The sequence below is a fragment of the Mustela nivalis genome (assembly GCF_964662115.1).
Source record: "Mustela nivalis genome assembly, chromosome: 14".
NCBI classification, from domain to species: domain Eukaryota; kingdom Metazoa; phylum Chordata; class Mammalia; order Carnivora; family Mustelidae; genus Mustela; species Mustela nivalis.
The window spans coordinates 15,491,533-15,516,046 of record NC_139033.1 but is presented as its reverse complement, the minus strand read 5'-3'; the positions used below and the strand labels follow the sequence as shown (position 1 = coordinate 15,516,046).

The following is a 24,514-nucleotide window of genomic DNA, read 5'->3' as shown; positions in this document are numbered from 1 at the left end:
AAAAGAGTATGGAGGTGCCTCAAAAAATTAAAAACAGTACTACCCTATGACGCAGCAATCCTGCTTCTATGTATTTATGTAAAGAAAATGAAATCACCATCAAAGAGATATCTGCTTTCTCATGCTCACTGAAGAATTAATCACAATAGCCAAGACATGGGAGCAAGGTAAGCATCTACTGACCAATGAATGAATAAAGAAAACATGGGGGCACCTGGGTGGCTCAGTTGGTTAAGTGGCTGCCTTCGGCTCAGGTCATGATCCCAGGTCCTGAGATCAAGCCCCACGTTGGGTTCTCTGCTCAGCGGTGAGCCTGTTTCTCCCTCTCCCTCTGCCTGCCTCTCTGCCTGCTTGTGTTCTGTCTGTCAAATAAATAAATAAAATCTTAAAAAAGAATAAAGAAAATGTGACATGTACATACAATGGCGTATTATCTGTCTGTAAAAAGAAAGATATCTTGTCCTTTGCAACAGTATAGATGAAGCTTGATAGCATTATGCTAAGTAAAATAAGTCAGACAGAGAAAGATAAATACTGCATGCTCTTACTTATACCCAAAATCTTTAAAGAAAAAAAAAAAAAAACCACTAGGAGGAACAGAGAGTGGACTGGTGGTAGCCAGGGCCTGGGAGAGGCGAGGGGATGCTGGTCAGAGGGTGAAAACCTCCAGTGAAAGCTCTGGGCATCTCACGTACAGCATGGTGACTAGAGTTAACAATGCTGTGTTTTATACTTGCAAGGTGCTAAGAGAGTAGCTCTTAAATGTTCTTACCATACCAACGACAAAATGATAATTATGGGATGTGAAGGATGTGTTAGTTAACGTTATTGTGATAATCATACCACATTATCTACATGTATCCAAGAGTCCCATTGGACACCTTAAACTCCCACAATGTCATATGCCAATTATCTCTCAGTAAAGCAGAGGGGGCAGAGAACACATACATAGGAAACTTCCTTTAGTCAACCTAGTAAATGAACCTGTAAAAAAATCCAAGTCCCCTTAGCTGGATGTAAATACAAGTATATGTATTTTTTCTGGTTCAGAAATATGCATCCTTTCTCAGAACGGGGCTGACATCAAGCCCAGACAGTCTCTGAGTTGGAGCCCCTCCCCCAGCGAGCCCCCCTACCCACCGGTTGCCCACGGTGGGCTGATGCCCCCATCAGAATGCCATCTGCCTTGGTTTCACTGCCCGATAAAAGCAGATTTCATTAAACAATCGCTCCAGGATGGACTGCGAGGATATCATTTTAAGGAGCCGAAATGGGCTGAATCTTAGATGCCTGCGGTGTTTGCAGCAATGACCGGGATCAGAATAGTTGGAAAATGATGCACGGCAGACCCCAGGCCATTTCTCTGTCCAACGGCTGAGAGTCACCCCCATGGCGTTTCCGATGCGTCTGTGTGTGTGTGTGTCCTCCTGGAACGGTGAGTTAAAAATAACTCCCTTCCTCCTCCCAGGGATGCTCAACGGGCCAGCCCACCCCCAGGCATTCCGCAGGAGGGAGCCTCCTGGCTTATCTCTGGGAAGCCAACAGTAAAATAAATAACGTGCCGCACTATTCAGATGAGATGCTAATCAATTCAGGACCGGTTCCCAAACTTCCCCAGCCTCCGAGCCCTTCTCCCCCTGGTTGTGATGTCACGGTAACCGCCTCATCTAATGAGCCTGATGGAGGAGCGTTTATTGAAGCTGGACTGTGGTTTGACTCTGTGGTTTCAGGACCAAATGAAAGACCATCATCCCCACAGCCCACCACAGGGTGTCTTCCCCCTCCTCCTCCTTGGGCTGGGACGGCTGGGGTGTGCTCAGGCCTTCAGGCAGGGCTGCCTGGGAAGAGCCTCCACTCTACGGAGCTTGAGGTTTTCGTCTGATTTGCGTCCTTGCCAACAGCCCAGCCTTCCTCCAGCCAGAGCACTTGATGAAAGGCTCAGGGGTGGCCCTGCGTCCATCCGTTGACCTTTGCGGCACAGCCCTGAAGCCTCACTCTCCACCTGGTGTCACGTTGGGGTCAGATCAGTAATGACATGGGAAGTCTGAGGACTTGAGTCCTGACCGCAGATCTTCCGTCAGCTCCCAGAGAGGCTGGGCAAGTTACAGGGGCTTGGTCTCCCCACTCACAAGGTAAATGCCCGCTCATCTGACCTTTCCCGCGGGCCCCAGAAAAGGCACATGAAATGACTTTTAAAATGCTGAGTCGCTGTGAGATTTGAACGGACACCTCCAGTGGCCCTGGGGTTTGAAGTCACACAGGGAAAGCAGAGGCCAGTCTCAGCTGTGCTGTGACCTCCCCGCACTGGGGACAGCCTGGGACACCATGGACCCGAGAAAGAAAGGCAGCTCGTGATCTGGACACGGGGATGCTGTTCATAACACGTATCTCTGCACATGTCTTCCCAAATCCATGAGCATCTAATAGATTAAACCTAAGCATGTAGTACGTGCCCAAACACTGCTTCTCCCTGGAGCCTTTAAATGAATTAACCGGGGCTAATTTCCCCTGGTCCTGCAGGAAAAGTCCAACAGACCCCGTGGCTTTTATGTCCACAATTACAGAGGAGACCAAGCTTTGGTTAATTTAGGTCCTGACCATTGTTTCTATTCGTAATTAAGACTTGAAGGGAAGAAGGAGCAAGCCTATTGCAGCTTCCTTTCCCATACAGTACACTAAACACAGCACAGAATACAAAAGCAAAACAAAACGAACAAAAAAACAAACACCAGAGACTTCTGGAGAGGGGCTCCTGTGCTACCAGGTCACCCTGTCACCTGCCAGGGCCCTACCAGCCCCTCCCCTGGGAGTCCTGGCCTTCGCCTGGACGGCATCTCAGAAACTCTTGTGGTGGCTGGCCCCTCCAGCCTTCCCCAGCCTCCCCCAGCCTCCTCCAGCCCTGGGTACAGGCGGGGCAGGGACACTTCCCTGTAATGAGCTAGGCTTCTCAGTCAGGTCACGTGTGAAACCAGAATAGCGGGGAGCTTGGTCCAAGGGAAAATGGAAGATGGGAGGAACCTGGAGGATAAATCCTGCTCCAGCCTCTCACCCACAGGCCACCGGGAGCCACGGTTTTTCCAAGAAGCCTGTCCGGGAAACCCTGCTCGCCAAAGGAGCACAGCAGAGCAGTGGGCCTTGCCTCTCGCTGCCAGTGATCCATTGCATGGGTCTTAGGAAGCAGGACGGGGTGTGTCCACACCCACGCGTAACACAGCAGCTGGCACTCAGGCCGGGACCAGGGTGAGGAGACCAAAGCAGGCTGCAAAATTTAAGGGGAGCAAAACAAACCAGGTCCTCGGTCATCTAGATAAGTAATATCTTACAGCAATATTTAATAATCATAATTAGTCCAACTCTGTCAATGAGGAGCAAGCATCAAAATGTAAATAAAGGCGGAGTGCCTGGGTGGCTCAGTGGGTTAAGCCGCTGCCTTCGGCTCAGGTCATGATCTCAGGGTTCTGGAATCGAGTCCCGCATCAGGCTCTCTGCTCAGTAGGGAGCCTGCTTCCCTCTCTCTCTCTCTCTGCCTGCCTCTCTGCCTACTTATGATCTCTCTCTGTCAAATAAATAAATAAAATCTTAAAAATAAATAAATAAATAATGTAAATAAAGGCAGAGAGGAGCCCTGTCCTCGCCGCAACCTGCCCCACCCACTTCGCTCCACTCCAGGCCGTCTGCCCTGGATACGAGCCCAAGCACCTAGTTGCGGCTGAGCCAGAGTCTGAAGGACACACCCCCCCACCACCTGCGAGCCCAGCCGTGAGTCAGATTCGGCTCGTGAAGAGGAATGTGAACTTTCCATTAGAGCAAATAATGGGTTTGCACAGTTAATCAGCCTGAATATTATTCCATTACCCGCTCATAATTAGACCTGGCTGTTGATCTAATTACCCAGGTCTCTGGATCTCACACTGAGCTCTGGAAGCCGCTCTGCCGTTCCCAGCCTGCTGGGACATTCTTCCTGGCAGTAACGTGAAAGCCACTAGAGCCTGAAGACTGGAATCCGCCTAAAAGACAGGAGCAGGATCTACAGGTAGCAGGGGAAATGTCACTTTCTATCAAACCCTAATAATTACAGTACATCGTCACACGCTGAGCAGGAGCCTGATGAAAAGAAACAGCAAATTGATTCCTTGGACAAAGGAAAAACTTCTTTGTCTTTTAAATACAGGGAGTTATTTACAATATGAAATTCGTCATCTTTCTGAAGTCTGTGGCTATAAATCTGGTAGATCATTCAAAATATATCTGGATGCATCAACGTTGTTGCCGTGTGGCCAAAGGGGCCGCCAATTTGTTTTCGGATCGTGAGCATCAAGAGACCCCGTGGCAGGTGGATGTAAGGTCTTTCTGCACAGTGCCTGAGCAGTAATAAACAAGGGAATTGAAGGGGGAGAAGAAAAGAGTGGGGACATTTACAGCATCCTATGTGACGCCTCTTCTAAGTTGACATTCAGTGAAATTTACCCCTTGCGGTGTATCGTTCTATCAAGTGTGACAAATGGTACACAGTCTTCGATGACCACGATCCACAGTGAGGACTGAAAACATCTTTTCACCCGAGTCCTGGTGCACAAATGTTCATTCGATACCCCCAAAGTGGAAACAACCCAAACAGGGTGAATGGACAAAAATTGTGGGATCTTCTTGTAGTCGATGGCTACATAGTAATTCATAGGAGCGCATTGTCGAAACACACAACATGTATAAATGTCAGATTCATTCTGCTGGATGAGAACATGGGGAATTTAAAAAAATATTTTATGCTGCCATAGAGTTTCTATAAAATTTGAGAAAATTCAAAGTTCTCTCTGGTGAGAGAAAGCGTCTCAGTGTTTGCCTGGGAATGGAGAATCAGAAGGATCAGGATGGATGGTGAAACTTTTGAGGGTGTTGGGATGGGTATGTTAATTTTTGTCCATTGTGATGAAGGTTTTATGGATGTGTATACACATCTGAAAATCAAATGTAACATTTAAAAACACTTCATTTATTGTGTGGCAATCATACCTTAGTAAAGCTATGAAAGTAAGAGAATCAAGGGAGGAAACATAACGGCCAATGATATAGACACACAACCAAAAAGCAGTTTTGGAATATTCTACCCAACAAGAGCAGAAAATAATTTTATTTTCAGGGGCACATGGGATATTTATTAAATTATGTCATAATCCAGACCAAATAACAAAAGTGGACAAATTATATTTCCTTGAAATCATGGAAAGTATCTTCTTTGACTAAAATAGAATTAACTCATATCTATAACAGAATGGTATCCAAATAATCTCAAATACAGAAATGAAACAACAAACTTCTTGTTGGCCAATGGATTAAAGAGTAAGTTGCAAAGAAGATGAGGAAAAAAATTTCTAATATTTTTAGTTGAATCTGCCTTTGTAAACCAACCTGACAATCTCTGGCTTTCATTTGGGGGAGCTTAGACCATCTAGATTAAAAGTGACTAATGATGGGGTGGGTTGAATCTCTGCCCTGCAATTTGCTTTCTCTTTGTCCCATCTGTTCTCTTTCTTCCCTCCTTTTCTGTTTTTAAAGATTGTGTCATTTTATGATTCAGTGTAATTACTTCCTTTGGAGGCTTATTAGCAGCCCTTCTATGTTTTGCTACTTGAGTTTGAATTTTCAGGTTTGGAGTATGCATGTTTGGCACTCCAGCGACAATGTACTCATTCGTATCTGATGTAAGAATATTAAAATGGTATGTTTCCTTTCTTCTCATTCTTGTTGCTGTTGTTGTAACACATTTACTTCTGCGTCTGTTATGAACCCCATGAGGACATACTGTTGCTATAGTGGCTTTAAAACATTGATATTTTTTAAGTTATTTAAGTAATAAGACAAATGTCTTTATGTTTACTTGCAAGAGCATGCCTTCCAGTGGTCTTCATTTCCTTTGGGAGCTCCACGTCTCCAGCTGGTGTCACGTCATCTACTTGCAAGAATTTTTTTTTTTTTTTTTTTGGTATTATAATTCTGGTGAAGAACATTTTCACCGTTGTCCTGAAAGATGTTTTCATTCGGAAGACATTCTAGCTCAACAGCTGCTTCTTTGTTTCCTTTCCCTGCAGGAAGATGCCATTCCACCTTCTGTTAGCCTCCATTGTATCCAGCAAAAAATCTGCTGTCGTGTCTGTGTCCCCCTGGATGGAAGGCATCTTTTATCTAAGATTTCTCCTTAGTGGAGAGCTCATTCCTTTAAGCAATTTGATTACGGCATGTCTTAGTGTGATTTCCTCAAGGTTTTCTTGCTTGGGTCTGTTGAACTCTTTGGTTCTCTAGGTTATGACAGTGTTTTGTTCTTTTCTTTTCTTTTTTTTTTTTTTTCCCCTCTTCTAAAATCAGATTTGGAACACGACTACTATCTGTAATTTCTTCAAGTTTTTAAAAAATTCCATTTTACTCTTTCCTGTATGGGAGGGATTCCAATTTTATATCTCTTCGGCTACTTGTAAATTTCTTGCTGTTAACTTGTGCCCTATATTTTTTTCTGATTTTCCTACTGTTAGTGTTCCATTTTTGGATAGTTTCTATTGATACATCTTCACTTTATTAATCTTGTATTCTCCCTGAATAGCTACTATTAATCCTATCTAATGCATTTTTCATCTCAGATATTGCTGTTTTTATCTCTCAAATGTGATCTTAAAAAAAGCAATTTTATTTAATATGTTCAATTTCTTAGAGTTTCTCAGTTGTATGTAATAAGGTTATAATAATTGTTTTAATACTCTGCCTACTAATTCTGTCATTTTGAGTCCATTTTAAATTACTGATTTTCTTATTTCTTCAATTTTATGTTCTATTATTCTATTTCTTGACTACAAATGAAATTCTTATGATTTATGTTTAATCACTGTATTATTCTCACATGTTTTCTGCTAGCAACTCAGTCCGTTACCCACAAACCACTTCAGAAGGCTACAGGTCCATTCCAGTCACATCAGAATGCCAGAGAGTACTTGGTTGGAAATAATAATAATGTCTATCTCAAATGCTCTGTTATTCCTCCTGGAATAATAATACTGGGGTTTTTAAAAGTTTGTTATTTATTTATTTGACACAGAAAGCACAACAAAGGGAAAGCTGAAGAGGGAGAGGCAGAGGGATCAGACTTCCTGCTGAGTGAGGATCCCAACACAGGACTCGATCCCAGGCCCCAGGATAATGATCTGAGCTGAAGGCAGATGCTTAACTGACTGAGCCACCCAGGTGCCCTGGAATAGTAATACTGATACAGTTTCCAAATATTTTTGATCACCCTCTATTTTGGTGAAAAAAAATTTTGGGGCCTAACATTCCTATAGTCACAGTAACTATTAGTACCATCCACTCTTTCCCAAAGAGAAATGTTGTAAGATTCTAATTCCTGACACTGTTTTTATGCAGCAACAGGTGACTACTCTTGCCCTATTAATCATGAGCAGACGCTAAGCGTGCCATAAGGCAGGGGGGACACATGGCAGGAAGGTTGAATGTATAACTGGGGATGCCACATTGCTGTCACCATCATCCAACCTCCCAAGGGTTGCATCTCCTGCAACCACCCCCCCTTTGGGATCACACAAATCTCTTGTTCTGTTAATACAGCAGCCATGCTCCCCACTTAGGACCTCTGAAACCTTTCTTTCTTCTCTCCAGAGCACTCCTTTTCTCCATATGTCCCATGGCTTATCAACTCTTCTTCTTCGAGGTCCATCTTCCCACATCAGCTTATCAATGATGTTTCTCCATGGCTAGGCACTTTCCATGTACTGTTTGCTCCTTTGTTTTCCTTCATACTTAGCTGTACCTGACCTTAAACACTTACTTGTTAATTGTTCAAATGGTTTTTCTCCCTACACATATGAACATATATAACTGTATAAACTCTCAAGACAAGGATCTTTATGTAATGGTTTCACAACCTGTCCTGATTCCTGGGGAAATGACCATCACACAGTAGGGATTCAATCTGTGGCTATTGTCAGAAGGAAGGAGAAAATACATTAATGAACATCGTATACAGAAACCCAACTCTCGCCCCCGTGACTGAGCTGACCTCCCTTCCCCTCCCTCTGCAGCCTCCAGAGAAGACATTAATATGGTGTTTTTCCCTTTCCTTCAACTATCAGCTGCCTTTTCTGCACACTTCTCCCCTAAAGGCTGAGTGTCAGTAAGGGAGCTGCAGCCTCCACAAGAGGGTGGATGTGTGGAGGTTCCCCCAGGAACTGATTCCCTACAAGCAGCTTCGAAAGAAAGGTTTCTATTCTGCCTCCCACCCTCGGTCAGCCTGCCATGTCTTGACCCATTTTATACATATAAATACCGTCCTTGTTGATGTCAGTTCAGGGCTCTTGCTCTGATGCTCGAACAGAGCATGACTCAAAGTGTGAGTTGGGCCCAGGGCCACATTTTGACAGACACAATAATAATTCCTGGTTGTGCTCTTGCTGAGTTGTGAATAGACTGGGGTTATGAATAAAACCACCTTAAAAATGTATACAAATATTTCATATTTTTATATATTTATATACTTACATATAATATATTCATATTTATATTTTTTATGATTTTTTAAAAACTTTATTTATTTGACAGGCAGAGATCACAAGTAGGCAGAAAGGCAGGCAGAGAGAGAGACAGGGAAGCAGGCTCCCTGCTGAGCAGAGAGCCTGATGTGGGACTCGATCCCAGGACCCTGAGATCATGACCCAAGCTGAAGACAGAGGCCTTAACCCACTGAGCCACCCAGGTGCCCCTATAGATTTATATTTAATATTTATATTCATTGTATTTATATTTTTAAATATATTTATGTTTATATATTTATAAATAAATTTGGAATGTTTATATATAAAATACATATATTTCAGTAAATCTATTTTAGGTATATACAATACAACTATAAATGATATAGAGAGAGATATAGATGATTTATAGATATAGATGCAGACACAGATGTAGATATTTTTGGGTTATTCAACAGCATTTGATTTTGTTAGATTCAATAGAGAATCATTTATTAAGAATATTTATTTCTTGGGCGCCTGGGTGGCTCAGTGGGTTAAAGCCTCTGCCTTTGGCCCAGGTCATGATCCCAGGGTCCTGGGATCGAGTACCGCATCAAGCTCTCTGCTCAGTGGGGAGCCTGCTTCCCTCTCTCTCTCTCTCTGCCTGCCTCTCTGCCTACTTGTGTTCTCTGTCAAATAAATAAATAAAATCTTAAAAAAAAAAAAAAGAATATTTATTTCTTTACCAAAGGTTGTCTTAAGTAATGGAACTACATGGACAGAAGCCCCCACATCTAACTACGTGTGCCCTCCCCAGATCTACACCCCCAACCCCGGCAAAATCAGTCTGTGCTTGGGACGGCCCCAGGACATCTGTCTCTATCCAGAAACAAGGAGCACCTCCCAGTGGAAAGGAACCTGGCGGGCATTGGCTGGGGGCTATTGGCTGCCGTGGAAGTCATCAAGCCACAGACACCCCCCCCCCACGCCGTCACTGTCCCCTCTTCGGATTCTGGTCCCCCTGGGGTGAGGGTGAGATGGAAGGACAACCATCCTTTGAGCTTTGGCTCCCACTTGCTTCCTTGGTAGGAAGCAGGTGTGTGATCAGGAGCCCACCTATGGCTTGAAAGGACAGCTCCCTTTCTTTTATTGTTTGATCACTCGCAATGTATCCCTATTCAAAGCAGTTAAGTCTCGTCTCCTTCTAAAAAATTAGATTTCCTTCAAATCTCTTTTAACCTATAGGATTACCCTCCGTCCCCCAGATTTCTTGAATTTATCTGTTGAAGAATCAGAGCTCCGTGACCTGTGACGGTTCCCAGACCTGCAGCTTGCCTCTTCTCTTTTTTTTTATAATTCCCTGAAAACTGGCAGTTGGGTAACACTTGGGTTTAGTGTATTTGAAAGAATTACAGTTAGTTTAGCAAAATTCAAGGTGTCACTTTACTTATTTATCTTAACAACCAATGATGCTTAATGGCCACATTTACTCACTCACTGGGAGCTATGGATGAATATATAAGAGATATGTGCTAATATATGATAATAAACATGATATAAAAACATATTTAATGTTTGCAAATATAATACAGAATACATATGCAGTAGATGCTGTTTAAGCATGACTATAATTGATATATGATCTGTATTATTGCATATAGATATGTGACCTGTTCTATTGTAAAATTAAGGAGATTATTTCAGCAAGTGTTGCATGGTGAGAAGAAAATAAAGCCAGAGAGTCGAATGCTGGGGCCACTGGAAGCTGGTGAGCCTACCTGGGGAGGAGGGGGAGGCTTAAGGACCTGCGGCTTTGGGATAAGAACTAAAGAACCATGTGGATAGAACCAGCTCTGCAAACATCAGGGAGAAGTCATTCTAGACAAATAAAACAGCAAGTAAAAAAAGCAAATTAAAAAATGCTAAGTTTTGGCATGTTCCAAAGTAAAGCAGAAAAAAACAGAAACTGAAGAAGGTTGGCATAGCTAGAAAAGAGTGTGAGGGGCGGGACTATAAGGTGACATTTTGTCTTGCTGCGGGGCGACTGCCTTGCAGGTCACAGCCTCTGTGTTTCAAGCAGCAAGAATTCCTCCAGCCCAGGGGTAGCCTGAAGCCTAGTGCACACTCTGATTTAAAGATGCTGTTACTGCAACGTGCCCTGTAGCCTTCTGGTATGTTCCCTGCACTGCACGCAAGACACGCTGCCAGGTGTATCTTAGCATAACTTCCCACCATCCCTTTAAAATACTGCTCTTTGCTCAAAAAGATAATGTGCCCTACATGATCTAGGACCGATTTTACAGGAGAAGTAGGTCTGCTTCCTTTAAGAATCGTGTATGTTGTGTCTACAGAGAAAATCAGGAGTAGAATTATTATCTGGGGGGAGGAAAAAAAAATAACTGTCTCGATTATGAGTCGATTCCAGATGATTTTACCCACATGTGTTTGCTGCTCTTGGAGCCTTCACCACAGTCCTACCATTCTGCACAGAACATGCAAAGATGCTTCTCACATTTTCGTGGATTGCTAAAGCTGTTATTCATTCCCAAAAAAGAAAAACATCTAGTGTTTTCCATTTTTGTCTCTTCTCAAGTTTTATGTAGCTATGAGTTTAAAATCTGGTACTCTGTATAGCTGTGGCTCCTCCATCCGAGTATTTTGAATGTATTTCCAAAGCACCTGTTTCTACAGCAATATCGCTGTGGGATCTGAGCTGGTCCACTCTCACCTTTTGGGCTGTGTGGTCTTCTGGTGGAATCCAGACCTCCCCCACTGAGTTGTCACAAGGTGGCAGGCTTGCTGTCCTCTCAAGCTGGGAAGAGTAGCACCCCCCTCTGCCTTTGTCCTAGGCATTCCACGCAGGAGAAAAGTCAGGGGCTGGACCCACACATTTTCCAATCAGTAATTTGACTGTGGATTAATTCAGGGAAAAGGGGCGCTGACCCTCCAGAGAGCCGCAGACAGGGACGTATCACGTTCCTTTCTTTCTCCTCTGTTTGCGGGCGGCAGGATCTAGCACTTGTTTATTGCCAATGGACTTGTCCAGGAAGAAGAAAAAGAGCACAGGGATCCAGCGCTGGTGCGTGATTAAATTACAGGGAGCCATTAGAGCAGATCAGCATTTCATGATGTTGTTTGACTGAACGTTTTCCATGCTGAATCGGAGACTAGTTCAATGTCACCCCTGGTTTCCCATGGATTTTTCATTTGCTCTCCAGCCCTGAGGTTCATTTCCTCCCCTGGGAATGCTTCAGTGTCAGCAGTAAACATGGTGGGGGCTCGTGGCAACTCTGGTCCACAAGGTCCCCTCCTAAGTCGCTGGCACCTTGGACCTCACAGCGGGGAGCCCTGGAGATGGGTGTGTGTCTGCACGCTGCTGTGCTCACGCTGAGCACTTACTAGTGCACAGCATTGGCCACGGGTCCCTCCCCAGCAGTCCCCACTCTCCAGGAGGCTGCCAGGCTCGCCCCGCCCCACCCCTGCATGGCTGAGGCCATTTGGTCACAGAAATAGAGTTCGAGGATGCCTTTCCAGTTCCGGAACACCTTCCTGCAGAGACGCAGAAGCCGTCTTCTGAACAGAGCAGGTGGCCTAATCCTATTGCCATAAGCATGTATATTGGGGACCATCCTAGTCGATGAAGGGCTACCGCTAGGTTTTGGAAAAGCACTCAGGTCTCCTGGATTCATTTTTTGCACCAGGGTTTCTCAGTGCCACACGATTGACATTTGGAGCCAGATTACTATATTTTAATTTTTTTTTTTAGTTTTTGTTGGGAGGGGGACAGGGTTCCGAGGGAGACTGGCCTGCCCGTAGTAGGCCGTCTAGCCCTATTTCTGGAATCTAGATATGCCAGCAGTCAGCCCCTGCTGCTCCCATGCCAGTCCTGACCATTTCAGACTTTTCCAGACAATCCCAAGTGTCCCCTGGGGGGACAAACCCTGCCCGGATGACCAGTTCTAATCACTCCACAAGGGCTCTGGCTTGATCAGTGTCTACTTCCGTGGTGGCTGGAACACTTGCAGAGCCCACTGAACGTGGATGTCCGGGGCTCAGGACCACCTGCAATTATACCTGGTCCCAAAACAGATGGTGATCTGATAAGAAAAGAGCCCCTTGCCTGTCCGCGTGATAAAACTCAAGCTGGTTCGCAGTGTTCCCACCCCTGAAAATCTACAATAAGTGGGCGATGAGGTTCTCTGAATAACTCGGTCACCAGCCACGTGGGGTCACATTGCTGGCTCCAGTGACATCAGGGCACTCCAGCCAACTCCTGCTCCTTGGCATCCTTCTGCTCTGAGAGGCCAAAGATCCACGGAGCCCCCAGGAAGCCAGGCGAGACCAGTACTGTCCCAACAGCTAAGCCTGTCTTAGGCAGCGGAGGCTCACACCCTACTCCTCTTCCGGAATCCTTCAATTTATTTATTTCAGATTAGTTACGCTGTCCTTTCACAAACATTTTCTCATCGAAAAATTTTGCGCAGGTCTTGACATTTCTTGTTCTCTCGCACTTTGAGTTTCTGTGCTCTGTCTTCCCCACAACAGCTGCTTCTTTGCTTTCGAAACAAAGAGTTTGTCCGTTTTGAAAACGCCCCCTGGTTTCATCCCTCGGTGCACACACCGTGAGGTCGTATTTTTTCCAGAGTCACAACTGTGATCATTTTTACAGACAGATTTCTAAATGCAGGGAAACAGAATCGTCATTCCTTCTCCCGCTCTCCACCCCAGTATACTGACAACTTTGATCAGAATTGATTTCTGAGGCTCTATCTCTTTCAGGCACATCGATGATAATTCTCAAATTTTGTTTGGATAATAGCATCTATTGATTATAAAGTGATTGCATAAATCTGGCCAGTTTAGTTGGAATTTTATTCTCCACCAGTGAGGAGGCTTTGCTGTTTCCCCATAATTTTCCAACTGTCAGAGAACAAAAATTAGCCTGCTGGGGGGTTCACATTCTTTTCCCCAGCAAAAAAAAGGAAAGAAAGAAAGAAAAGAAAAAAAAGAAAGAAAAAGAGTTGTTAAAAAATGATCCTCATTAACAATTAACAGTTAGATTAATTAGTGGGGCTTACAAAACCCCGCTGAGATGTTAGAACCAGAGTCCCTAGAAAGCAATCTTCTGTTTACACAGGGGACTTCAACTGGTTGTGATTATCTTGCCGTCACTCTACAAGCATCTTGGGACAGCGTGAAAATCACACCAGTTAATTATAAATGAGGCCACCAGGCCCTGAGAAGCCAGCAGAGTGTCTCGAAGAATCTGTGCGTGTTTCTCAGCTTTCCTGTTCAGTCTGTTTTGCACTAATTTTAGAATTTCTATAAGAGACATTGAAAATCACATCCCTCTTGAACTTAAAGTTGCATCCATGTGTTTATAGATTACTTACAAATAATAAAATCTTAAAAAAAAATCATTAATTCTGTTCTGGTATGATGACCAATCATGTTTATAATAATAAGGATGAAGTTTTCAAATTACCGCTGTCCAATGATAAGAGACTTTAAAGAGGAATAGAAGGCAAGTCAGGTTGTCAAAAAGCTTCGTGGATACTTCCTCTAAACAGTAGAGTGTGAAAAAAGGGAGCAAATAAAATCAAATGGGCAGCTTACGTGGTAGATTCCACCAAACAAATGATGTATATAAATCAAACAGAGTTCTACGAAAAGTCTAAACGTTCCTACCTTTCTATTTAAAAAAGAGTGCAAAAGGCCAGGAGTCCCCCATGTCCACACCCCATGAAACAAGACACGTGCTGGCCAGAAGCACCGGCGCAGATGCCCCAGTGGAGACAGGCGAGCACGAAAGACACGGCCCTGGCCTCCATTCCTAATCATTTGCTTCAGACTTAAAAATAGTGAGAAATGTTCTCATTGACAATGATTCAAGCAATCTGGAGCTTATGACTTACGCTTGTTCAAGGAGCTAAAATGGCATTTTCTAGTATCAAAAACACCTGCTTCCACAAAAAAAGGGAAAAATCTCATCCTTTGGACACGGGCTAGCAGCCGACCAGGCCTGGCACAGAGAAGCGTAGTGGGAAGCACCCCCGTGAGAACAGGAGGTTGGCATCTGAGAGTGCAAGAGAGGAGGAAAGATCCAGGACAGACTGGGTAAGAGGAAGGAAGAAGCTTCAGGAATCACCAGTCCTGACTGCGGGTGCTCTACTGACCTCCTTTGCAGGATGTGATAACCAAGAATGATCTCAATGGATCAGGAACAAAAGGACTCTGGAATCCCACCCGCTGTGGGGCTTGGAGACCGTCCTGGGAAGCCACCACCGAGATGAAGGCTCTTGTGTCCGCTGTGAGGCTCGGGACAGGAGACCAGCTGCACGCCCAGGTCCACAGGGCTGGAAGCCTCTCTCCTTGGCTGGCAGATGCTTGTCTTCTGGCTGCGTCCTCACACGTGTCCCCTCTGCACTTGAGGCCACCCGTGTCTGTGCATCCCATGTCCTCTTCCTGGAAGACCATCAGCCAGACTGCATTTGTCCCTACCCCCAAAGACCTGGTTTTTCTTTAATTATCTTTTTCAAGGCCCTGTCTCCAAACACAGGCACATTCTGAGAAACTCGGGGTTCGCGCTTCAACTGTGAATCTGGGGGGAACACAAGTAGGCCCGAAGTGGGGAGAGTACTGATAAAAAGGATCATTGTAAGCAAACAGAGGTGGTGGGCAGGAGATTCCAAGAGTGGGACGTGTGGGCAGAAGCAGATGGTGCGTGTCGGAGACACTGGAAGATGCTGTGCTCCTGGCGTGGGAGATGGAGGAAGGGGCCACGAGCCAAGGAAGCAGGTGGTCTCTGGAAGGCAGAAAATGCAGAGGCACAGTCTTCCAGACGGAATGCAGCCCTGCTGACACCTTGGTTTCCCCCAGGAATTGCCATTTCAAACTGATGATCCCCAGAGCTGTAAAAGGACACGTTTGTGTTGTTTCAAGCCCTTGAATCTGTGGAAATTTGTTACAGCAGCAATAGGACACTGATGCGAGGGTCCAGTGCCCTGATCACGGACAGACACTAAGCAGAAATGCTTACAGAGTTCGATCCTCCAAACACAGTGATTGGTCCAAAGGTGGATACGGGGCCCAGGATGAGCCAATCAGAGTCCTTCCCTGGTTTTTCTATTTAGGTCTGATGGGAAGACCTTTTTCTCCTCCATGGAGGTGTGACTTTTCCCGCACGAGTCTAGAATGGTCCAGACGTGTATTTCCTATGGCTTAGCAAAAGCCCATTGGCAGCCCAGAGACAGAAGCTACTAGAAGTGAGGAGGAGGAGGAGGAGGAGGGCTCCAAAGACTGCCTGAGCCCTGGGGCCCAGCCCTCCTCACCCTCTGCCCTGTTTCTAGGGCAGTTACATGAAACAGTACCAATCCCCGCCCCCTTGCCCCAATGCTGGTTTGGAGAATCTCCTTGAGTTGCTGTCAGAATGTGAACTAGTTCAGATGAGTTTTCCTAAACTGTGTTATGCCGATGAGGGGGGGGTGGGGGGGCACTGAGCCTGCCCCCCAGTTTAAAGGTGACTGAGTCCCAGTGGGGGACACCGTCTTCTGAGAGGGGCCGCAGGTACCCTGACTGCTCCCCCTCCAATACGCTGAGTGAGAGGTTGAGGTAAGGCCCGTGATTCTTTCCAGATGGGTTTGGGAACCAGGGCAGATCTGTTGGCAGAGAAACGTGGGAACGAGGAAAGGAGAGAGAAGTCCACACAGAGCCAGGAGCTCGGGAAGAAGCAGATTTCCCTGCACCAGCCTATTACCAGGGGACCGACTGGTTTGATGCCACCGGTCTATTACCAGGGAACAGAGCGGTTTGATGCCAAACTGCTTGACTTCTCATCCCGTCTTTACACCTTTCCACTGACTGGTATTTGGGCAGAACGTTTCAGCTCGCTGCCCCCGACCCCCATCTGTAAAACGGAGCTCTTAATAGAAGGCATATCGCCTGCGATTACTGGGATGGTTAAATTTACAGGAGCAGCGCCTACAGAGAGAGGCACAGGCCCAGCCTCTGTATGAGCTGCTCGCGCCTCCTATGCTCTCATTCATTACCACCTCCCAAAGGCGGTGGGGCCTCCCCGATGGAGGCAGGCAGCCCAACACTATGGCCTCAGGACCGGCCTGAGCAGCAGCCAGACTCCTCGCTCTGTCCTTTCCTAATCTGACCAGCTGCCAAGCGGAGGGACGAGCAGCGCGGCCACAAGCAGCCATGGCCGCCTTCTCAGTCAGCTCCGTCCAGACAGGGAGTCAGAAGATGTAACTCAACATAAAGCCTTGCCCGTTTAATTCCCACTGTAGCTGCGCCATGGGGGACCCTGTTCTGCCCTTCCCCCTGGTGTTTCTCCTGCCTTGAAAGTCCGATATGGCTCCCAAGGCACTCCTAGGGTCTCTCATCGCGCCCCTGTGCTGGCGAATTCACTGCTTCAAGACTCTTGATTTCCTGAGCAGATAGTGTTTTCCAAAACTAAGGAAAAGAACGCACTTACTTGTGATGGTGTTTGGGGAGGGCTTTTCTTTCACTCCTAACATGTTTACAATGCACCTCCCTTTTATAGGTTCTCTGATACGCTGCTTTGTGGGACCGCCGTTATAAAAGTGAATTGTGTGGATGCTGTAAATTGTTTTACAGCAACTGCAGAAACCAAAGACTTTGAATCGCAGTATCCAACCTGAGCAACCCTCCCGGTGTGGGGCACCAGTCCTCTCTGAGCTGATGTCCTGCAGTGAAATTCAGGTCATAGCCAAGGGTGCCAATCTGCCCGAGGAGTTGTCTGGGCAAAGGGAACGCATGAACACAGGCTCAGAATGGGACAGCCTGGGTCACTGGCCTGAATCCTGTGTCCCACCGACACCGTGTTCCTCCTTTGGCTGACCCTGCTGCTCCGTGAGGCTAGAGCCCCCAGTAGGTGGAATCCCCTCTCCATAAAATAAGGGTATATATGCATATCTGGCTCTGTGCCCTGCCCTCCAGTAACAATTCCACTGGCTCTGGAACATGACCTTCACCTTCTGCAGGGCGGGGCTGTGCCTCTGGGCTCAGATCCATCCGCTGTGTTCTCCAAATGCACAACATCATTCACTAGTAACAGGGGAGAGGCGGGGGAAGGGCACACATCCCGGGTTTATTCCAAGCCCATCCGCTACCTCTATGTCCAACGCCTTACGCCCTACCTCACTACGTCCAACAAAAGATGGAACTGTCTTTTATTGCTGAAAACACCTCCGCCAACGGGGGACATGCAGGCTACTGAATGCCCACTGTGCCTCGGTGTCCTCTCCGCCACTGGCCCAGGTCCCTCTGGCTTCACTCCCTCCCCTAACTCACACTCTCCAGCCGGCTAACGTCCGTGCCTTTGGGTAAACTGTCCAGAGCCTGCCTCAGGTGCAGGGGATGGGCAAGACGTTCAGCAAGCTTGCCTCCAGGGTTAAAGGTGTACTGGCAAATAAATCAGTATTTTCTACACTGCGGAGGCTGTGATGAAGCATCCGTTTCTCTTCTAGAAGAAACAGACGATGCACGTATCCTTTGAGTAAAGGAAGCATAACGTATTCATTGGTTTATCCCTGCTGGGGTGGGCCACAGCCGTTTGCTCTGAGCTACAGATAAAATATTTATTGAATGAAGGAAGCGGTGACTGTCACAAAGCAGAAAGGAAAGATAAAGACTCTGACGCAGAACCCAAGCCTGACGATCACGGGAGAAGCAACACAGACAGAAATCACAAAAAATGCGACTCCTTTCTGTTCTATGTGCGGTCCCCGACAAGCCTTGCCAGGCCGCCATCGTGCAGGGGTTGAATAGGGAAACTTTTTCTCTGTAGGAGACTCAGCTATGCGAGGACAACCCAGCGATGTCCAGGTCTTATCCTTGCCAGGGGAATTCTCTAAAAATCCATCATTTCCAGGGCCCCCCCCCACACCAAACGTTTGTTAAATTAGACTCTTTAAGGGTGGAGGTCCTGGAATTTCTATTAAAATGTGTAAGCCTTTCCAGAGGGAGGCAATGAAGACGGAAACCTCGGTCTCGGTGGTGGAAGAAAGGACTTGAAGACAGAAGACCCGTCTGGATGTCTGTTTTCATCACTGACTAGCTCTGTGACCCAGCAAGACAGCTCCCCACCTGGAACACTCCCTTTGCTGTACCTTGTAAAAGGTAACAGCCTCTGTCCCTTGCACCCCTCGCGGGCATGACATGGGGATCCAGCGAGTGAGGGGGCGCAGTGCTCCTTGCAAAGCGAGGGGAGGTAGAGAAGAAAGCCGCTGCTGTGATTACGGCTGGACGAACAGGCCCTTCCACGCGCAGAGTTAAGCCAGTCCCCCTTCCTCCCGGGCGAGGGCCCCCTCTCTGCGTTCCAGGAGGCCGTGGACCTGAGGGAGCGGAGGGAGACCACGAGAGAGGAAAGGGCGACCCCACCTGGGGACACACGGGTTTCATTCCAGGCAGCCCCATGAGCCCTTTCCGCTGTATCCGGGCACCTGCCTCCAGGGCCCTCCCCTGGCATCCGCCGGGACCCCCTCAGGCTTTGCTCTTTCCAACTCTACGACTTTCAACCATCTCTTTGACTTCTGGCTGGAGAGTTTGGAGTGAGTGCTGGCTTCCCTCTGGAAAGTCTCCTGCATGGCACTGCACAGCGGGGTGTCACAGACGGTCCCCACAAGCAGCGCCAGGCCCCAGAGCGCGTGACCCACAGGCTCGGGGACTCCATGAGCTCCCGTCCCTGGTGTGAGACACCTACCATGCAGGCTTCCTTCCTCTGCACTCACACGGACTTTGGGGGCGACCCCTCCAGCCTCACTAGGGTGCACCTGGGCCTAGACCTTGTTCTTCTAGCTGTTCATACTGTTTTCTTCATTAGAAAAAAAAAAAAAAATCAGTTGACTTCTCTTTCCTGTTCTTGAAGAATACTTAAACATCGAGGGGTGGTGAGGTGCCTCACATCTACCTCTCTGTCGCAATGGACATCTTGGACTTGATGCGGTTCAGGAGAGTTGGAGATCTCGAGGCAAGTGACAAGTCAAGTTCAAGAGCATGGGGCGGCAGGTGGAAGACGCCCAAGGGAGTGCCAGGTGCAGGCAGCCCTCCGATGGTGCACCTGCGACCAGAGGTCCCAGGGATGGCTGTGGGGGACACGGAGGTTGTGTTGGGGTTAGAGGCTGTGCAACCTCCCTCTGGGCTGGGCAGGTGGGCCTTGGCGCTTGCCTTTCCAACTGCTGGAGGCGTCAGGTTAGGAGGATTATAAATGGAGAGCTCCTAGAACCGCGCATGCAACTGGCGGGCTTGACGGACAGATGGCATTAAAATCCAAGAGCCATGTCTGTAGTACCCGACCCTGGACGAGAATGAGGGTACTCTCTACAGACATGGAAAACATCCCAACGTCTATCATTCGGTGCCACAGCAGACTGCAGGACAATGTGCGGCCTGCTACATTCTGCGTAAGATCCAGGGGTTCGGGATCGAAGGGTGACTATTCTCCTTTATTGGCACAATCAGGTAAGAGGACACAATATAAATTAACAGAAATGGTTTCCCTTCAGGTGGGAGAGCATGGGATGGGCATAAATGGGGTAAAAATTAGATTTTGCCATGTACTTTTGTGATTTTATTTTGAACCCCAAATTTTAAATTAGGCCCTAAAGAATCTCCTGTTTTTAGCCTTTCCTCCTTCAGGCCAGCGATCATATTCTTGAACAGTGCATGGTCTGGGCACAAAATCCATAATTTCCTGGGGCGCCTGGGTGGCTCAGTCGTTCAGCGTCTGCCTTCGGCTCAGGTCATGGTCCCAGGGTCCTGGGACTGAGCCCCGCATCGGGCTCTCTGCTCAGCGGGGAGCCTGCTTCCCTCTCTCCTCCTCCCCCTGCTTGTGTTCCCTCTCTCGCTGTATCTATCTCTGTCAAATAAATAAAATCTTTAAAAAAATTACATAATTTCCTAGACTCCTCAGGATCAGACCAAATGAAGAGGGTTCTCTTCCTACCACGGGTGGAGAGTATTAATGTAATACCATCTTGAAAGACTTCTCTTCAAGGAGACAATGTCTCCTCGATTCGAGGAATAAAAATATTTTCTGAGGTCTGTTATTAATATACTTCTCCTAAGGCAAAGTTGCTGAATAATTCCAAGAGCTAGGAATATCTATCAGCCTGTAATTTGTGTTTTATCTTATCTTTTCCCCCAGACCCTGAAGTGTTTTGCAGTAACACACGCTGACACACCTCACCCCAGGGAAGACAGCTGTACGCTGGCGGCTTTCGGGGGGGAGAATGTGGCTTCGAGACACCCGGTGGTCTGACCAAAACTGAAGGGCCGTGTGACCCAAGGTCAGGACAATTTACGATATCCTAACTGGTCACTAGAAAGTGGGGTCGCTGCGTAGTTCCTACAGCCTACAGGACGGCCGGAGACCCCGAACGGTGGCCAGCTCCTGGGAACCCAACACAAGGGGGAACATTCTCTTCTTATCAAACGAGGACCACGTCTTGGCATTTAAGGTGCTCATAAGGGGATCCTGAGGGAGACAGCTCGCCTCCCTGAATCCTGAATCCCTTACCGTGTCCAGCAGCCACTGGGAAGCTGTGGACGGGACAGGTTTTCCATTTCCCAACACCGCCTGCCCCCACCCCCCCGTGGGAGAGGATGTGCGAGAGAACATGCTATGGGCCGTTTGAAAAGTGCTTTGGCTCCTTCTGGGGCCCCTGGGGGGTTCAGTCAGTGAAGGGTCTGCCTTCCGCTCAGGTCATGATCCCAGCGTCCTGGGATCGAGCCCCACATCGGGCTCCCTTGTTGGGCAGGAAGCCTGCTTCTCCCTCTGCCGCTCCCCCTGCTTGTGTTCCCTCTTTCGCTGTGTCTCTCTCTCCGTCAAACAAATAAAATCTTTAAATAAACAAATAAATAAAATCTTAGATGGAAAAAAGGAAAAGTGCTTTGCATTCTCCCCTTTCTGTCCGCCGGAGGAGGCAGCAGGCCGTGCTGAGAGTCTCCAGAAGTGCCCCCGCTGGGGCTCGGGCCCCTGCACACGGGAGGGCAGCGCAGAGCCCAGAGCTACTGTGCGGGGAGGAGTCTCTCCTGCTGTGTCTGAAGCACGGCTCCCCCCGGGAGGATTTTAACGAGTACAGTAAAACACACTGTCCTAACTGATGCAGTAAAAACGCGTGACATTCCTCAGACGCCTCCCACGTGCCAGGCGTCCCTCTAAGGATGCTTTTCACGTTATTACAGTAACACTTCAGAACGACTCCACGGGGAGTCACCCTCCCGGACTTTGGGCACGGGGGGGAAACTGAGGAACAGGGGGGTTACGTAACTCGTCCCGGGTCACAGGCTCGACGTGACCGGAATGACTCGATAGCCACACCGACAAAAGTAGGCCCGACACAGCGCTCTGTAAAGTCAGTGATACATCTGTGGGTTTAATAGGCGAACATAACGCCAAGTGATCCGTTCGGCTCCCGGTGCTACGCTCCTGGCTCTGGTCAGCCTGTTTTGCGATCTCGTCCCCCTGCGCCCGGGGCAGCAGAGCAGACACCAGCGAAGGCTGCGTCCGGCTCTCCTCCTTCAGGCGTTGGTGATAAAGAGGCTGGAAGAACCGGCGAACAAGATGAGGCGGTCAGTTCCTACCATCGCAGGAGTAGTTCAAGCACTACGGTCTACGCTATTTAGTACTAAAATCCATCAAAACTGTCTGAAGCGGCTTGAGATTTCAAAACGATCCAGTTTCTACTGGAGAGATAGACAATGGCATTGAAGAAATTCCCCCAAACAAAAGAATTCACATGAAGATCGGAAGGGCCTTGTCGGTGAAGTGCAGTCCTGCACCGCCCCTGAGGCGATCAGCGATCGAGTCAGGAGGCTCTAGCATTCTGGGATGCCCACATCCCAGCAAAGGCTCACGGCAGCTACAAAGGAGAGGATGGAGGACTCTCTTGAGCATCCCCCGCGTTTACGGCATAGGATGGGGTGATAGCTTCAGGGTGCGTCCTTTCTTTGCAAACTCCTCCGGCTGTATACACGCCACACGTGCAGCTTACTGCATGCTCATGGTACCTCCACAAAGTAGGCTGAAAAAAACTAATGACTTGGGGGTCACGTGGGTGGCTCAGTCGATTAAGTGTCTGTCTTAGACTCGGGTCATGATCCCAGGGTCGTGAGATCGAGCCCCGCATGGAGCCCTGCATTGGGCTCCCTGCTCAGCAGAGAGCCCGATTGTTCCTTTCCCTCTGCCGCCCTCTCACGCTCTCTCTCAAATAAATACATAAAATATTTTTAAAAATAAATAAATAAAAATTTAAAAACCCAGTGACTTGGACATTCATTGGCTCCGAAGTATATTGTCAAAGGCTCTCCAAGAGAGAGAATGCCATTCCTCCCTAGAGAAAGGGGGGGTATCCGGTGACAACCTCCAAGGTCACTGGTAGGTGGTAGGTGACAGCAGGGGAGGTGAGGTCCTCCTAGATTTGTAGCTACACAGGTTTCCAGGGAACAACCTGCAGCCCCATGAAACCCCGTCAGGCCTTTGAAATGCCAAAGGCTGTCGGGTGATAGTGGAAGAGCGTTCGTAACCCTTCTGCGTCCCCACCAGAACAGGCTCTCGACTTCCCACCCCTTCCTTTGGTTGCTGTTATTTAAAAAGGAGGAAGACAAATGGCCAACCACGTAAGTCACGGGGCGCTGCAAAGGTCACACTAACAGCTGGGAGCTGCCTTTTAGAACACGTTTGAGGGATTTAAAACCTCCTTACTGTGTCCAGGATTGTAAAAAGCAAATGATAACAGGACTTGCAAGGAGCACAGAAAGCAGGAGGAGCTGACCATGTTCCCGATATCTGAAAAGCATCGGATGCTGACAGCGTGGAGACCAAACGACGCAGCTTTGGGCGGGGGACTGTGGGCACCCCCAGAGAGGAACCCCTTGTCCCCCACCCTGAGCACAGCTCTGGGAGCAGCCGGGGGTCATGGGAACCTGTCCCGGATGTCAGGACTCAGAGTTTCATCTTGCCAGTGTGCCCACCGACAAGCAAGAAGGGTTTTGTGTTGAAGAAAACACCGAAGTGCATTATATCCCCAGGTTCTCAGGAGCTATTTCTAGAACGTTCTTCTTCCTGCCGCAGACACGAATAAATTCAAATTACTTCATTTGAAGAGATTTCCAATTCTCATTCACCCCCACCTGTTCCATGTCTGCTCGCTCCCCAATCTACCTCCCCGATTTCTGATTCAAGACATTTCTCCTGGCTGCACCAAGGTAGAATTGACGAGTAAGGAGTGTGAAAGTTTAAGGTCTGCGGTGCAATGATTTGACACATATTACATACATGCATACATTACGTACATTGTGAAATGATTACAAGTTTACACATCCAAGACCTCATATAGTTAGTGTGTGTGTGTGTGTGTGTGTGTGTGTGTGTTTGCACGCATTCACATGTGGTGAGAAGACTTCAGATCTACTCTCCTGGCCAAAAGCAAACACACAAGGCAGTATCAAGTGTAGCCATCACATGCACATCCAGTTCCTAGAACTTACTCATCTCATAACTGAAAATTTGCACCTTTGCCAACATTTCAAGGCATTTTCATTACATCCTATTTTTTATTTTTTTTTTAAAAAAGTAATCTCTACCCACAATGTGGGCCTTGAACTCAAACGCTGAGATCAAGAGTCGGATGTCTCTACTGACTGAGACAGACATGGAATCCCAAACACAGTCCGTTTTAACCACAGGATAAGAACTAGCTTTGGAAATCTTTTTTTTTTTTTCTTTTATAAGATTTTTTTAAAATTTAATTTTTGTGTGTCAGTGTTCTGAAAGTCATTGTTTATGCACCACACCCAGTACTCGATGCAATACGAGTCCTCCTTAATACCCACCACCAAGCCCCCCAACCCCCTTCCTTCCAAAACCCTCAGTTTGTTTCTCAGAGTCCACAGTCTCTCATGGTTCGTCTCCCCCTACCCCAGTTTCCCCCATCCCCCTTCTCTCCATCTCCCAGTGTCCTCTGTTATTCCTTATG

The 24,514-nt window shown here is 47.5% G+C and overlaps 1 long non-coding RNA gene across 1 annotated transcript in view; it reads right to left on the bottom strand.

Annotated features, from left to right (window-relative positions):
- Positions 1–21,883: 21,883 nt before the first annotated feature.
- The window catches only part of LOC309848338, a 28,950-nt gene continuing 26,319 nt past the window's right edge, over positions 21,884–24,514 (bottom strand). Inside the window, exon 2 of the long non-coding RNA XR_014302970.1 lies at positions 21,884–23,601. This is a non-coding gene — a long non-coding RNA (uncharacterized lncRNA). The remainder of the gene's footprint in view (positions 23,602–24,514) is intronic.